Source organism: Danio rerio, chromosome 13 (genome assembly GCF_052040795.2).
Source record: "Danio rerio strain M-AB ecotype USA chromosome 13, GRCz13ab, whole genome shotgun sequence".
Classification (NCBI taxonomy): domain Eukaryota; kingdom Metazoa; phylum Chordata; class Actinopteri; order Cypriniformes; family Danionidae; genus Danio; species Danio rerio.
In genome coordinates, this window is record NC_141033.1 from 14,868,237 (window position 1) to 14,880,907 (window position 12,671).

Sequence of the window (12,671 nt, forward strand, 5' to 3'; positions counted from 1 at the left end):
AGCTATTGGATATAACACACATTGTCAGAGTGTGTAAAAAACACTTATTACTGCCATCTCCATAGACAACAATGTGTATTTTACGAAGCACAAAATGTCTGAAACCTATGCAACATTATTTTATTGAAAAAAAAACTGATAAGTTTTGATCTTAAAAAAAAACAGGCACTTGTGTTCCTCTGCATTATCAGATTTTGGAGAGCGGAGAACCGACAAACTTTTAATAAGTTTTTAATTAGTAAATAAAACAAACAGGTGGCAGCTCCTCACTGAGAATGCCGTCAAACTGAAAGCAAAAGTAAAACAATATGCCTGGGCCCGGTCTTCTCTTGTCCAGCACTGGTGTCTCTCCTCGTTTTAGCTTTCAGGGCTCCTCCGTGAGACTTGAGGCAGGGGACGTGTCCAGGTTTCCTTGATTATCTCACCTGTAAAATATACAGTATTGTTCACAATACATCTTTAAAATACAGTAACAGACTGCAAAAAATATTCTACAGTAAAATACAGTTCACATTACAGTAATATATTGTGTACTTTACAAAAATCGTTAACAGTGTATATTACATATTTTTTTTACAAATACCACTATAAATGAGCCTTAAAATGAACAAAATCTATGTCATGATGAAAGAAAGAGAAGAGTGTTTTTGCCAAAATGGACAGGAACAGGAAACTCACTCTTTTCCCCTCGTCTCTGACAGACAGGTCTTTGATGTCTGACAGTATTGATGAATATAAAATTTCTCTATGTCTGTCATTGTCTTCACTTGGAAAAACATTTGCTGAAAACTAATGTGATGCGGTGTTGTATGCAAATTAATTTGCTCTTGGTGATGTGGTGTTGTCTGCAAATTAATTTGGTCGCATATACCAACACACACGCAAACAAACACTCATTTAGTCACTGTCACATACACCATAGAGGGTGAAACCTCTGGAATAGGGCTATATCTAAATGCACACCCTTCTTCTGTTCTGACAATATTCAAATCATCTAACACCTCTATTTTGCTCGGATGAGATATTTTACACACACACACACGCACACACACACACACACACACACACACACACACACACACACACACACACACACACACACAATCATTCCCTGCTCTCTGTGGAGAATGACTACTTCACAAATATAAGCCAACACTGAGTGGAAATGGACGTCAAACGGTTCACAGGAGCAAGGATTTTAAAAGACACTGTGAAAAATCCTTGAGAGCTGAAATTTCTAAACAACTGCATCACTTTTGTGTCATAGTTCAGCAATAAAATATTAGATATAATCAGATGCTATTCAATATGAGCAGGATTTTAACTAAATGTGCTTAAATGATGGCCCCAAAATAATAAGTAATTCATAATTAAATACTGGCGGTTCATTCCGCTGTGGTGCCCCTGATTAGTAAAGTGACTAAGTTGAAAAGAAAATGAATGAATGAATGAATGAATAACTAAATACTTTCACAAAAGGCATTTTTGGCGTCCAAAATACTTGATAAAATGCCTGATGAAGTATGCCATTAGATGATATGAAGATCTTTCATTACCTGGCTTAACAGGACAACCAAATATAGTTTTTTTTGGCAAGATGTGAATAATTCATGTGACACATCTGTTGGATTGCTCAATGTGAACTGGAACAGCAAGAAATAAAGCCACTATGGTGCTCAGGGCTGACTGCCACAAGGCAAAGTAGAATACAATTTACCATAAGACATTTCTCACTGAATAGTATTATAAGAAGAGAGAAGAATAACAACTTAGCAAACCAGCTTTTTCTTTCTAGTTGATGAGTGAGATTAGTTTGCTGATCAGCCAATTTAGCTACTTTATCTATTTTTCATGCAGTTTATGAAATACATTTAAGCAGCTAAATATTTGCTTTTGTTTTGCTGATAATCTCAATCTTTAGTTGGACTAGTAAATATATTATGGCACAGGTGACGCTTTGATGCTTGCTCACAAGCTCTGCACACTCTTCAACGTTTTTTTCTACAAATCTACATCTAACTAGAAGCCTTGGATCAGAAAGTGAGTGCTGACTTGGTACCATCACAAGGCTCTACATACCTTTCCAGAACCTTTTGGCTTACTGTTTCATGTTGGTGGAAAGATCTCCCCAAGACCCTACAAACTGCTGAATTCTTGGCAGCAAAATTAAAAAGGCATCTAAAAGCCCCTTGTTTTCATGAGCAAAAATAAACAGTCTTTTTTTTAGTCCCTACCTACTCCAGCTTGTATATATTTTTGACAAATTCAGGTATTGTTAGCATCTGATGCAAGTACTGTCTCTTTATGATGAGTTGCTTAAACCCATCTTCATTGCAAGTTGCTTCAGATCAGGGGTGCCAAAACTCAGTCCTTGAGGGTCGGTGTCCTGCAGATTTTAACTTCAACCACAATTAAACACACCTGAACCAGTTAATCAAGGTATACTAGAAACTTCCAGGCAGTTGTGTTGAGGCAAGTTGGACACCAGCCCTCCAGGACAGAGTTTGTGAAACTTTGCTTTAGGCCCCGTTTACAGTATTACGTTTTAGCTTAAAAACGCGTAGGTTTTGCTTGCTGGTTTTGCGTGTAAGTTATGCCATCCATCCGCACTACACCAGAGTTTTCGAGCACCAAAAACAAAGCGTTTTGGAAACCCTGAAGAGGCCATTTTCATTTTAAAATGCTGCTGCTCCGTGCTAGTGTGGATGGGGGAAAATGGAGACATCTGATTGGGGTTTTTTCCTCAATATTAAGTAGCCTACAAAGTTTTATACAAAGTTCAGTCTTGCATGCTTTCCTTGTAAGTTTAGACTTTGCAAGTTTGATATGGAAAACAAATTCCAGAGGACACGTCGGGTAAGACTTCAAAGGAAACCTCATTCACATCACCCTGGCTACGTTGTTTCACATTCTCAACAATAAAATGAAAACATGATACAAGGAATTTTCATTTTGATATTAACTTAACAAACACCAAAAATGTTGAGGCTTCGTGTAGCTATATTTATATGACTGTCATCTTTACTATATGTATATTTATAACAAAACGGAGCCTATAGCAGAACTGCCTCCTTTCACCCTTATTGAAAATACAAAACATACCCTCTCTTTTGCTGAATGTCAGTTTAAAGGGCACCTACTGTAGGTTACCATTTTTTCAGATTTAATATAAGTGTTTTGCATCTCCAGAATGTGTCTGTAAAGTTTAAGCCCAAAACACCTGTCATATTTTTCATTATAACTTTTACAAGATTCTATTTTATACATTTTTGCACCAGGGGGCTTTTTTTTTTTGTTCTGCGCCTCTAAGGCTAGTCCTCCCCGCCTACCGTTTTTATGTGCCTTTCTGCGTGCCTTATTCTCCTCCCTCGGTTGCGTCAGACAACAGACAGACTTAAAGGAAAATGATCTCACGTAGCGTTTGTGAGAAATACTACAGTTAGAACTTTACCAATGAGTATTTGTTGTGCAGTTGCATCGATGAGTCACACACAATGTCTTTACAAAGTTCATGCACGTGCACACACAAACACACACAGACAGAGCATGTTTAGCTTTACACTCTTTTTGCACACAAATGTGACAGGATACAGGTTAATCTCCACTGCTATATGGATATCTGTTATGTTAGTGTACTAAATAAACCTGATTCAATGTCTACAAACTGGGATTGAAGCATCTTCCTTTATAATTGTTCTGACAGTGTTCTGAAGTAAATCAATGTAATTCATTACACACGTGAACTGTTTTGAAACATGCAAAAGTTACTCTTGATCACATTTGATGATGACTGATGATCCTAGCAAACTGAACAGACCTTTTATTCCAGGTTGCTTTGCGCACATCTGGTCTTGTTGATATGATTATAACAAGACTACCGGGACATGTTAATACGTGCAGCTGTCAATCAATTCGGTGGGCGGGGTAACCGCACTCCTACCTCAAGTTGTGGTCGGTCTGAAAGCCGCTCCAATTGGTCCACCGTTTTATGTTGTTAAATTTAAAAAAAAAAAGACTAGGTGATTTTATATTACCCCAATATGACAGTCTATGCACTACATCTACACATATGTCTGTCCAAACAGCTTGAAAAGTTGATTTTTCACCATAGGTGCCCTTTAATAATCAATAATAGCCATTATAAAAGCATAATGTACAATAAGTTTACACAATATAGGAAATAAAGGCAAGCAATCAGTCAAATGTGCAGAATCAGTATACGCGGCCAGTTACATTAATTAATATATTATTTGCGCCCAGCCAAAACACATTACCTGAGAACAAGTAATAGATTCAAAAGACCAAAGTCGGGGAATACGTCATTAGATATAGACAACAAGATGAATTAAATATCAAATTTAACAAATGAGATTAAATCTTAAAATTAAATGAGATTGAGGTTAAAAAGAGTTGTTCAGAAATGCTGGGTGAAATGCCAGGGTGGATGCGGATCAATTTCATTCTAAAACAGCATTTTAAAACTAAAAGGTATTAGTGTAAATGAGGTCATAGATAAAAGTGTCTGCTAAATGACTAAAATAAAAGGTCAATTTTGTAACAATAACGAAACTTGCATTAGTGTATTAGTAAATAAATAACTCATGTTAAATCACACAGGAAACACACAAGAAATGTCGTTCTGAAAGATGGTTCATGTGAAAAAACATGTAATAATAACACTTTTTAAAAAGTCAGTTGCACTTGATTAAAAAAAAAAAAACTCTAAATGACCAAATCACATCTTCAAATTTGTTAAAGGTCCAATAATGTGCTTTGAAATATGCTATTTTTTTTTTCAATGCTTGACGTGATCTCAACCGTAACACAAAGGGAGGGTGGGACATAGTGTAGCTCCTCCTCTTTAAAAAAAAAAAAAAAGCCAATAGCATTTTGTTTTTAATCACAGCTCTGCCAGTGAGCACCTGCTTCGAATGTTATTACTCGATTGAATGGACGTTATCAGTGGTTATCAGCTGATAGATATGGGCCAGTAAGTGTAATTCTCGTGGTTAATCAGCTATTATAATAGAGATTTCTCCGGATCTGTTTCTACATTACTGTGACAGTTGGTTTTAGGGTTGGGGTAGGAGTAGATGTTGATAAAATACAATTAATGGGAAATTTGTTAAATAATATAAATAATTCTGGCGATGCAGTGGTGCAGTAGGTAGTGCTGTCGCCTCACAGCAAGAAAGTCACTGGTTCGAGCCTCGGCTGGGTCAGTTGGGATTTCTGTGTGGAGTTTGCATGTTCTCCCTGCGTTTGCGTGGGTTTCCTCCGGGTGCTCCGGTTTCCCACACAGTCCAAAGACATGCAGTACAGGTGAGTTGGGTAAGCTAAATTGTCCGTAGTGTATAAGTGTGAATGAGTGTGTATGGATGTTTCCCAGAGATGATTTGCAGCTGGAAGGGCATCTGCTGCATAAAACATATGCTGGATAAGTTGGCGGTTCATTCCACTATGGTGGCCCCAAATTAAAGTATCTTAGCCGAAAAGAAAAGGAATGAATGAATAAAGAATTCTCATTAACTTCCAGCCGCAGCAGTATGTGATCTATAGCTGATTAACCATTTGGATGGAGAATAGCCTACTGAGCCTACTAGTAGTCGCAGAAGGCCCCTACTAACCCATGTCTATCAGCTGATAGCCACTGATAACACCCTTTAAATCAAGTTATAACATTTTAATTAGCTGCATGGAGGGTGGTTGAGCTCAAGTGCATCAAATGAAAAGCAAATAAGCGTCCAGGCTTATTAAATACTAGAGCATTTAATTGGTTGAGATGTGATGACAAACTGTAGTATGTGTTGACGTGAATAAAACCGCTGATCCATTTGGGCAGAAATGACAAACTACAAGCTTTGTGTTCGTATCAGTTTTGTATTTTCTAAATGCTAATTTTGTCACTGTTTTGGAGCACACTAGCTTTTAGATATCCTAAAAATAAATAATACTGATACTAACATCTAAAAAACTTTATTTTCATTTCATGCGACCTTTAAAAGTGCTGTTATGTTTAATAGCAAATAATATAGCAGACATTTACTAGATAAAATAGAGATAACACCTTTACAATAGCATACTTGTAGTATAATTTTACAGAGCAAAAATTCACTAAATGTGGGTCCATGTGTAACCAAGCACCCTTTGGCAATTTTACTGAGCAAATTCTGTCCTTGGTTTGCAGTAATACAGAGATGATGCAGTCCCAGTGTTACAGAGAACAATAACCCACTACATCCTTCACAAACTGCCCTCTGAAACACAACCCACAAGATCATGAATTGAAAGATGCAAATTCAATTTAGCACTAAACTGGTGACCACGTTTGTGCCATTACCCCATTTGCATAATTCCTTTAGCGAATGAGGCGACATCCCACGAAATAAACGGCACAATCAGCAGGTGCTTCTCATTCTTCCTGAATTCTCCTCATAGCATGTGCTCCTGCTGAATTACACAAAAGCATCCTCCTTTGATTCCGCTTTTCTTTTTTCCCTGATTCAAACTGAGATATAATTCATATCTCTGTCAAACACCAGCATTTAAAGCCACATCTCTGAAGGACATGCATTTTAGAGCCTGAGGTTTCCCTCAGCGTGGAAAACTTACAGATGTCATTTGATGGATAAAAATGCCTCACAGCAGGCTTTAACAAGCATGCACAAAAGAAAAGAGACAGGACACATGGGGAGCATGGGTCAGTGTGAAGAAAAGACAAAACTGAAAGTAAACCATCATCTGAATAAAGATGGACTGTGAAGCCGAACAGCAAGCCTTTGAATGTTTTCTCTTTTCTATCACTCGTGGCCACTGCTCTTTTCTCCTGTCCACTTTCCTCCTTCAGTGTGGAGCAAGGCACAAGTTCAATCTTGGGTTGGGTCCAAATCCATTTATTTTCTTTCAAATTCACCTTTATTCCTCTATCTCCCTGCTCCTCAATCTCTTTAATTTTCTTTTATAAATTTCTCTGACAGTGGTTATCGGCAGAGATAGTTTAAATGAATGGATGAAAATATGTATGTAATTATTTTGTTTATGTTATCATCCATTCACATGGTTAATCAGCTATACTAATAGGGAAGACTTCAAATTCAGATCTGTTTTTACATTACTGTGCCCGTTAGGTTTAGGGCATACTCGTCAACCCTCCCAGGATTCTCTCTTATTTTACAGTTCTATCCCGCTATCATCCCATAAAGTTATTTTCATGCATTTCTCCCGTATTTTCAGTAATTCTCTGAAGGGTGGCATTACAGATACATTAATAAACATTATCCTCCCTATACACAACTATACCACCAAATATCGCCGTATATCCCTCATTATGGTGGCCATCCCTTATTTTCACATCTCAATGTTGAAAGATATCGTTTAGGGTTGGCCTAGGGGTAGACGTTAATACAATACAATAATGGAAACTTTTGTTAAGCTGCTGTATGCAATCTATAGCTGTTTAACCATGTGAATGGATGATAACAGCCGTCTACCAGTAGGCACAGAAGGATCTTACTATACCCATATTGGTGATGTTAGTTTAAGGTGGTACTGTGATTTAGTGGTTGTAATTGTCACGTTTGAGTCAGTTGGCATTTCTGTGTGAAGTTTACATGTTCTCTGGTTTCCCCCTCAGTTCAAAGACACACACTATAAGTGAATTGGGTAAACTAAATTAACCATATTCACCTTGTTCTTTAGGCACAATCATTTGAATCTTTTTGGCCCGAGACTTCTGGTCTCATTCACTTCTATTAATTTTAGATGTTAAAAATAGGCTGTTTTGCTGCTTGATGTTACAAACTGATATTTTTTTTTCTATTATATTATTCTATTGGTATTGACCAGAGAGGTCTGCTGGAGTTCAGGTTTTATTCACGTGATGCTATACTTCGATTAAAAAGTATAGCTTTTATTTATTTTTGAGCAGTGTACCAAAATATTGATTTTGATGGCTGCAACACGCTGCGCAAAAAAAAAAAAAAAAAAAAAAAAAAAAAAAAAATTGTTGTGACAGTGACATGTTTAACATGATGTCACATTAACTTTCCCTTTGATACAATGTTTATTCATCTGGAAATTGAGGATACTGACTGTTTAAGTTTTACAAGAAATTTTGGAATATCTTTTGAATTTTGAAAATATTGAAAAAATGTTTCGCCTTTTCATGAAGACCCATACAGTTTTAGTATGGATTGCAGACTGACCAGTCAAGCACATTCAGTCTGTGTCTACCAAATCAGACCATTGTGGCACATGCAGAGCAAGTCTTGATCTATTAATCATCAACATGGAATACATCATCTTGATGGCAGAAAATGTCTTGGTACTCTCCCAATATATGCCTCTATGTCAATAGTAACTTTGCACACATCTGCCTGTTACTAATGCCGTTTGTTCTGCTGCTCCATGAATCATAATAGACATTTGCTTTTGCATCTGTCACTCATGAAAGTCTGAATGCTCCCTTGGATTTTGACACTGACAACTCAATGTCTGAATTTCCCAGAATGAAAATTTCAGAGTTGTTTTGATTATCCAAGTTGAGTTCGGGGGTCCGTTCTTCGTACGTGGATTACTCAGTTAGCTGGATTTGGATATTGACGATTTGACAAGATCCAGGATCATTTCGTTCTTCAAAACTGATCCGAGAGTTGTTGTCATAGCAACAGTTCTGCTAGGTCAAACCTGATCGGGAGCAGGTTCAAATCATATAAACAGGATTAGACCGGCTCAGTTCAAGCAAAGATAATACAGAAAGTATGTTCCGAATTCTGATTTTTTCTTACAGTAGTAGTTATATACACTTGGGAAAATGGTACATATTTTTTAACTATATATATATATATATAAAGTTATAGTCATTAATAAAATAAATAAAGTTATACATATTAATAAAACTTATGCAATCTGCACCCTTGAAATGAAAGTACAAAGACTGCCACCTGGTGGTACAAAGAGAAAACTTATTGATATAATCTTTTTAGATCGCTTTAGTACAAATTGTGTATAATAGAAATGCACAATATGTGACCCTTTTTTTTAAAGCAATAATACATATGCGGTCATGAACATGTTTTGACAGTTAATATGCCGGTGATTTGATGCTTCACAAAAGTTGCAGACGCCTTTACCAATATCAAAATGCTTTTGTAAACAACCAGTTATTCTTTACACCGATTAAAAACGGCTACTATAATAAAGAAAATCTTTTCTAAATGTAGAACTAAATACACTGATATGCATTGAAATACATGATGAATACACTTGACACATGAAAGTGTAAAGCCTGCAGCTCACAACAAATGTGGAAGGTTATTGCGTGTCATATTCAACAAACTGTTTACTGCTAATTTGATGTAATTTTGCTCACATGGATAATTGAATATTAATCAGATGATGTCATTACGCTGCTGTGCCGTCAGCCAATCGTTGCATTGCTGATCATGATTTCGAGGATCGATAGATCTGTCCTTCACAACACACGCAGCGATCTCAGATCAGTTTATCCAGACATTCTAATCTGATTCGCGAACTTGTTTAAAGAACCAAATTAGCGAGAGATCAGTTATCGAGATTAAAAGATCCAGGATCTGCCAAATCATCTTAGATCATTTAAGCGAGGTACGAAGAACGGACCCCGGGCCTGGAGAACCAGCAGCTTCACTGCACAGAGCTTATGTACATGTTTCAGCATGAGGAACAAAGATTCAAGTTGCATTTCTTGATGCAGCAGCAGACTGTTCTAAGTGTCAGAGATTTTATAAGGCACTACTGAGCTCATTTGACTAGATTTCGATGGACTCTCTTATTCACTTATTTATTTTTATTTTTTTAAATATGTTAGTTAATAAAAGACCTCAATTGGCTGTGATTCTGTACTGACCCAATCAAAGAAAACAAACAAAAATGCTCCGTTACAAACAAAAATGTACCTGTAACGGAGGGTCTGACACAGAGGCATTCATTTGCAGTATATTTTTTTAAACAGAGTTTAATAACAGACAGCACACAGATGTTAAGCGTGTACGGCGTGTACTCACATAAAACAGAGTTGTAGTTAGTCGAAGGCCTGGCGCCTGGCAATTACAAGGTGAGTAATCATGCTTAGGTCAAAGGCAGGTGGCGAGGATCTAAGTCAGGATGCAGGCTAGAGTTCAGGGCAGGCGGCAGGCAATACAGAGTCGAGAATACTGTCCAAAGTTGTCAACGGGTAAGCAGGCAATGATCAGGAAACACTCAGTAGTGTTAGCTGGGGCAGAACAAGACTTCGCACAGAACTGTAGTGAGCGTGTGGCTTAAATAGGTGAGTGTGGGTCGTTATCGGGATGAGGAACAGGTGTGTGCGCTTATCAGTTTAAGTGGATGATGTAATCTCTGGTGATGATGTCCGGTGATGATGACCTCTGCTGGCCAGAGAGGGGAATGACTGGGACCGAGTCGGTGAAAGTACCACCAGTTCACAAGTTTTTTTTTTTTTGTTTTTTTTTTCAGTTTTTAAATAGTTGGATTTGAATATTTTACTCTTTTATTTTGCTTCTGTAACTTTTTTTTTTTTTTTTGGCGTTAGTGACAGCCATCAAAATGTATACAATTGAAGACAAAATAATTATTAGAATAATAAAATAATTGTAATTATTTTTCAAATATTTTCTAAGTGCTATTTAAAAGAGCAATGCTTGTTTTTGGAATGCTTTTTTTTCTAAAGAAAGTCTTAATCCTTTTCTAGACCCTTTTCACATTTTCGAGTATCTCAGTTGTCAATTCAGTTATCTAAGTTGTCATAGTGGGGAAAACATATTTTATTTTATTTGCTCAAATAATAAAAGAAAAACTCCCCAATGGTGTTATCCAGACTTACAGAAAAAAGAAAAAAATTGTGTGAGACTAATGACAGCAGCAGAGAGAGCAAGGTCAAATGTACTGGAGGGGTAATACATTTTTTCTAATTTGAAACAAAGATGATATTCTCCATATATTAATACATATAAATGTTCATACATTTAAAAAAATCTAAATATTAAAAACTTTTAAGGATTTAAGATGCTGACTACTGTTAAATGCGTCATAACAGGCTTGTGAAAAGGATCCTTAGGATCTTCCGAAGGTCCATTGGAATTGCTCCCTGTAAACGTATCATAACAGGCTTGCGAAAAGGGTCCTTAGGATTTTCTCATGGTCCATGGGTTTGTCCCCTGTTGGATTTTGCCAAATGCAGGACAAATTGTTTTCAGATATGTTAAGTATTTTTTACCACAAAAAAAAAAAAAATGTTTTTAACAGAATTACATGTTGAATTTAAGCTGAATTTAAGCTATTTATTATTTATAAAGATATAGGCCTAGAGATATTTTATGAAGTGGCAGCTGTTGTTCTTAACAAGTGCAAAACTACATGCTGAATGCTGTGAGCTTGTATAAAGCTGATGATACATGGACCAACTTGTTAGGTGATATTGCAGAGCGATGTTGCTTGGCTTCTTTCCTGCTAAAAACTGACTTTTTTTTTTTTTTTTTACATTAAAATAAGGTATTTTCTTTAAATGAGTATAGTTATGTGGTCTAGTTACCAGCATAAAACTAAAAACAGTTGCAGTAATGATACCATTTACTTAAGTACATTTTTGAGGCTTTACTTTTACTTGTACACTGTAAAACCTAACAGTCAACTTTATCAAATGAAATGTGGTTAACTCAAATTTTACTTATTTGAAAAGAGTTTTAAACTCAGTGTTGAAGGTAATGAGTTAATTAAATACATTGTTATTTCAACATAAATGAAGTTCCCAGTACTCATAAATTAGTTTTTTTTACTTAAATGGTTTGTAGCATCAGTTTCCTCAAACAGTTTGAGTTGCCTTAACTCATTGAGTTTTACAGCACTTAGTTGGTTTGGGTTCCCTTTATTTATTGGGTTTTATGGACCATTTCCACTGACTGGTACAGTATGGTACAGTTCGGTTCGGTTCGGGTCACCTTTATTAGACTTGCAGTTCCACTGCCAAGGGTACCCTTTTGGTGTGAGTGATGTGTATTTATATAGCACATTTATTGTGTATGGCCATACACCCAAAGCGCTTCACAATCATGAGGGGGGGGGGGGGGGGGGGGGTTCTCTTCACACCACCACCAGTGTGCAGCATTTACTTGGATGATGCGACGGCAGCCACAGGACAACGGTGCCAGTGCGCTCACCGCACACCAGCTATTGAGGGGATGATTGGGAGGCCATGATCGTATGGGCCAATAGAGGGACTTTGGCCAGGACACCGGGGTTACACCCTTGCTCTTTCACGAGAAGTGCCATGGGATTTTTAATGACCACAGAGAGTCAGGACCTCGGTTTAACGTCTCATCCGAAAGACGGCGCCCACTGACAGTGTAGTGTCCCCTTCACTTTTACTGGGGCATTAAGACTCACATAGACCACCGGTTGAGTGCCCCCTGCTGGCCTCACTAACACCACTTCCAACAGCAACCTAGTGTTCCCTAGTGGTCTCCCATCCAGGTACTAACCAGGCTCAGCCCTGCTTAGCTTCAGTGAGTAACCGGTCTTGGGCTGCAGGGTGATATGGCTGTGGCTTCCTTTTGGTGGGCGTGGTATACAACAGAAATTCAGTTGACGTCATTCTCGCTCTAATAAATGTCTACAGTAAAGCTGTACAGGTCATTCAC

General features: G+C 37.3%; 1 long non-coding RNA gene across 1 annotated transcript in view; it reads right to left on the reverse strand.

The window, feature by feature from the left end:
* Positions 1 to 288: 288 nt before the first annotated feature.
* Positions 289 to 12,671, reverse strand: part of LOC147834154 (uncharacterized) — a 42,943-nt gene continuing 30,560 nt past the window's right edge. Inside the window, exon 3 of the long non-coding RNA XR_015505805.1 lies at positions 289 to 425. This is a non-coding gene — a long non-coding RNA (uncharacterized LOC147834154). The remainder of the gene's footprint in view (positions 426 to 12,671) is intronic.